Consider the following 5,404-nt stretch of genomic DNA (forward strand, 5'->3'; position numbering starts at 1 on the left):
TGTCATTTAGGGGACGAGTTCTGGTTGCTAATAACCTGATTGCCTCGACACTGTGGCACAGACAGGTTGTTCTGCCTCCTCCAAGAGGACTGATAGAGGAAGTCCAGAAGCTGCTGGTGAACTTATTCTGGTCCGGACAACACTGGATACGCGCTGCTGCCCTATATCTCCCAGTCGAGGAAGGGGGCCAAGGTCTAATTGACATTCAGTCCAGGATACTGGCCTTCAGACTCGAGGCGGCTCAACGGCTGCTTCACCACTGCGGAGCAAGATGGCTGGAGACTGCTGAGCTGCTTCTACAGAGAGCTGGCCGGTTGGGGTACAGTAAGCAGCTGTTCCTATTGAGACTTAACGAGGTAGATCTCAATGGGCTAACTCCGTTTTATAGCTCCGTACTTCAAGCTTGGCAGGTCCTGGAGGCCACCAGGGATCGTGAGGAAACACCAGGAATGTGGCTCTTTGAAGAGCCACTATTCTACAACAGCTTATTTGATGCACAGACTTTATCCTCTGCAAGCCTGCGGTCAGCCCTGCGGGAGGCAGGCTGCGTGAAACTGGGCCACTTGTTGAAGGCCACAGAAACATCTGTGGAGGTCTTGGGACAGATGGCCAAGGTCAGGTCTTCCAGACTGCTGACTAGACTGGTGGAGGAGGTTGTTTCCTCTCTCCCGGATCCTATGAGGAGATTTGTGGAGAACTGTACACCATCAGAACACTGGGATGAGGGGGCGGAGTACTGCTTCCCTGCCTTGACTGTTGGCTCTGCTGTGGGAGAGTGGGAGGAGGGAGAGGAAAAGTTCCTCTCTTTTTCGGTTCCGCAGCTTGGGAAGTTTGAGGAGATGGAGAAAAAGTCAGCATACCAGGCCTGTGTCAAAGTGTGTCACATACGGTCCTTGGAAAGGATGAAAGTGTCGAGGTGGTCAGGGTTTTTTGGCACAGACAAGTCCCCAAAAGGCTGCTGGCGGACCCTGTACAAACTGCCCATTGAAAAACGGACAGCCGACCTCCAGTGGAGGATAGTGCATGGAGTGATAGCCACGAACAGACACATAGCACACCTCAATCCTAGTCATGGGGTGGGTTGTGTTTTCTGTGGCCAGGAGGAAACTTTAGAGCACCTGTTCATACAGTGCACCAGGCTAGGGGGTTTATTTGGATTAATGGTCTCTTGGTTTCTGGGGTTGGGGGAGGTTTTCTCACACAAACTTTTTGTTTTTGGTCCAAAATACTCTGCTAATAAGAAAAGTGTCCATGTGCTCATGAACTTCATGTCAGGGGTGGCTAAGCTGGCAATCTGGATAAGTAGGAAAAACAACCGGGGGGGCGGGGTCTGTAGACCCTGTGCAAGTGATGCAAGGGCTGGTGGCAGCCCACATCAGGGTAGAACATGCCTACTACAGGACAGTGGACAATCTAGAGACTTTTGGTGCAACATGGGCTGTGGGAGGGGTGCTGTGTATGGTGGGGGAGCATGGGGAACTAATTCTCTCGTTTTAATATTTATTCTTAAGTTTTAATGAAGCATGTGAAATGATGTGATTTGGTGCGGCAGTATTCAATAAAGGTACCTTTAAAATCAAAATCTCTCTCTCCTAGTGCTTCTCCCCCACCTGAACATGGGGGTCAGAGGATTTTACGTCACTGATAGAGCTGTGCCCACTGAGTTGCTCGTTCACCTCCACCTCCAGGCCAGCCGGGTCCAACATCGGAGGTGGCTTGGCTACTATATGCAGAGACTGTTTTTCTCCCCGGGCAGTGAGTTCTGATACATATAGCTCCTTTGAACTTTTAATTACTAAAGTAGGGCGTACTGACCCTTTTTATTGTATTTTAATCTATCGCCCACCTGGTTTTAGCAGCTCCTTTTTATCTGACTTTAGCAACCTTTTAACCTCCATTATTAAGCTTGAGAAATATGTATTACTGGGAGATTTAATTTTCATGTCAACAAAAGCACTGACCTTTCTGCCATGAACTTCCTCAGCATCACTGAATCCTTTAATCTGGTTCATCATGCTACAGGTCCCACCCATAATCAGGGAAACACCCTCGATCTTGTTTTTAGTTTTGGCTTAGATTTGGAAAACATTATTACCAATGATCATGCCATGACGGACCATAAATCCCTTGTTTTTAATATATATTTTAGTCCCGACTGTATGGCCGGAACACGCATTAAGCGCTCACGCATTATAAATAGTGTATCAGCCGAAAAGTTTTCTGCTGCTTTCAACAATATAATTCAACTGCCCCCAAATATAAGCGATGATATTGATGTTTTAGTTCGTTCTTTTAACTCTCACTGTACTGTACACTTTAGATGTAGTTGCTCCTTTTAAATCTTGCACTGTCCGCATTTTAAATAAAACCCCATGGCTAAACGAGGACACTCACCGTCTCAAACGTGAGTGCAGAAGGGCCGAGCTCCAGTGGAAGTCCTCCAATCTCGAAGTCCACCGCCTACATCTTAAATCGCTTTTAATTGATTTGAACTCTATGGTCAAAAATGCACGAGCCATGTATTTTAACTAATTTTATCCAGTAAACGAAACCCAAAGGTCCTTTTCGATACCATTAACAATATTGTCTGTCCTCCCACACCCAATCCTTATGTTTTCTCTGCAAAGGATTGCAATGAATTCCTCCTATTCTTTGTAAACAAAGTTGCCAACATTAGGGCAGGTATCATGCCCTCTAATCCCACCCACCATCTAGTCCCTAACCACCATCATCAGTCAATCCTGGATACATTTGCACCCATTTCCCTCCATCATTTAACACAGATAGTAAGCAGCATGAAAACCTCCTCCAGTCCACTAGATATCATCCCAACCACCATGCTGAAAAAAGTTTTTAGCTGCATAGGTCCATCCCTGCTCAACATCATTAATCACTCACTGGTCTCCAGCCAGGTACCCTCCTATTTTAAAAGTGCCACTGTTCAGCCACTTTAAAAAAAAGTCTGGTTTAGATCCAGCTCTGCCAAGTAGCTATCGGCCCATTTCAAAGCTCCCTTTTATTTCCAAGATTTTAGAAAAGATTGTTGCTGAACAACTTAACAGTTTTAAATAAAAATGACATTTTAGACAAATTCCAGTCCGGTTTTAGACAGATGCACTCCACTGAGACAGCACTTTTAAGAGTATCAAACGACTTAATGATGGCATCTGATGCCGGGAAAGGGTCAATTTTGGTCCTGTTGGACCTCAGTGCCGCTTTTGACACGATCGATTACACCATATTAATTGATAGGCTCAGAGATAGAGTGGGGGTCACGGGTAAAGCCCTGGACTGGTTTTCCTCCTACCTTATAGGCAGAAAGTTTTCAGTGGCGGTGGGCCCCCATGTTTCCGATTGTGTCCCCCTCTCCTGTGGGGTGCCCCAGGGCTCGGTGCTTGGTCCAACCTTATTTTCGCTATATGCTACCCTTAGGACACCTCATTAGCACTTTTAATAATATTTCATACCACTTTTACGCAGATGACATCCAGCTCTATTATTCTTTTAACACCAAGTGCCCAACTGATTTTAATTTTAAAGTTTTACTTGACTGTATATCAGCCATTAAGGCCTGGATGGCAGAAAACTTCCTGCAGTTGAATAATGAAAAAACAGAAGTAGTCATTGTAGCCCCCGAAAACATTGTTCCCAAGGTGATAGACTGTATTGGGCCACTCAAACCCAACGTGCGTCCTACCCTCAGAAACCTTGGCGTCTACTTTGATCAGTCAATGCACCTCGACACTCACATCAAATCAGTTACCCGGTCATGCTTTTTCCACCTCAGAAACATCGCCATGCTCAGATTCATAGTCTCATACACAGAACTGGAACTCATTATTCATGCATTTGTCTCTTCACGCCTGGACTATTGCAATTCTCTTTTTACCTGTTTAAACAAAACCTCCATGGACCGCCTCCAACTGATCCAAAACTCTGCAGCCAGACTTCTAACCAGGTCCAGCAGACGCTGCCACATCACGCCAGTCCTGGCCTCCTTGCACTGGCTCCCGGTGAATTTCAGGGTCCAGTTCAAGGTTCTGGTGCTCACTTTTATAGCCATGCATGGTCAGGCCCCGGGTTACTTAATTGACCTGGTGCCACGTTATGTGCCCAGTAGAGCCCTCAGGTCTGCAAAACAGGGTCTTTTAGACCCACCCTCCACCAAACTGAAGACAAAAGGTGACAAAGCTTTTCAGGCTGTAGCAGCCAAACTCTGGAATGCTCTTCCAAAAGCCCTGAGATTTGCCCCCTCTGTGGACATTTTTAAAAACAGCCTTAAAACGTTCCTTTTTGCACAAGCATTTGTAGATGGTTCAACCTGATTTTCCTGTTTCACCGTATATTTATTGATTCATTACGCTTGTATTGTCATTTTATTTGAATCGTACAGCAATTTGTATCTGCCTTGTTTTCCTTTTCTTGTATTTTATTGCATCATGTAAAGCACTTTGTGAGTCCTCTCTGTGAAAAAAAAATTGTACTGAACATAGGAGTCACTAGCTCTAGTCATGATGAGCCATTGAAAGGAATGCAGTGTCACTTTGCTGCTGCACCATCCTGACAGTCAACAATAATAATAATAATAATAATTATTATTATTATTGTAACAATAGAATTATTGTTACAATAATAATTATTATTGTTAATTTTAACAAGTATTATTATTGTAACAATAATAATAAATATAGCTGCAAGCAGCGATGAGGCGGGACCAAGAAAGAAGACAATACGCAATAAGAACAATATGCACAAATAAGACTCATGGGCTGAGTTGTCGGCACCCGGTTTTGAACCAACAACCTTGTGGTCCAAGGGCAAGAGCTCTACTGACTGAGCTACACAGAGACAATCAGTGACTACAATGTAAACAGGAAAATCATTCAGTGTGTTTGATAACAATCGTGTGTCCTCGTTTTGGGCATGTCATTATCCATTACTACAGTGTGTTCGAACATGTTCTCACGTATAAAGTTATCTTCAACTGGAATTTCAGATAATGGTCCATACACTGTGTGTAGAATGTGTCACGCAAATTGCTCAAAAAAACAGGCAGAAAATCAGGTATTAGCATTCTTCAAACTGCTCAAAATGGCGGAAAATCTGAGGGCGGAGCTTACTTTTCAAAGCGACAGATGTGTTCCCCATGAGTCAAGGAACATGTGGAAACAAGTGCCATGAATTTAGGCCAAACGAGGCATGAGTTATGACTGTTCAAAGGTTTCATTTTCAAATAATTGCCATAGCGCCCCCCTTTGACCAATTGGAGTAAGACTGGTTACAGGCCTATTTGGCATGACCCTCTACCATACTGTAAAGTGTAATAAGCAAATGACGCTTCATGTAGGTAATAGGTGCAGAAGAAGACGTTTAAGAAAACAGCAATTTTCATTGGCTCATAAAA

The sequence above is a fragment of the Electrona antarctica genome (assembly GCF_951216825.1).
Source record: "Electrona antarctica genome assembly, chromosome: 13".
In the NCBI taxonomy this organism is placed as follows: Eukaryota; Metazoa; Chordata; class Actinopteri; order Myctophiformes; family Myctophidae; genus Electrona; species Electrona antarctica.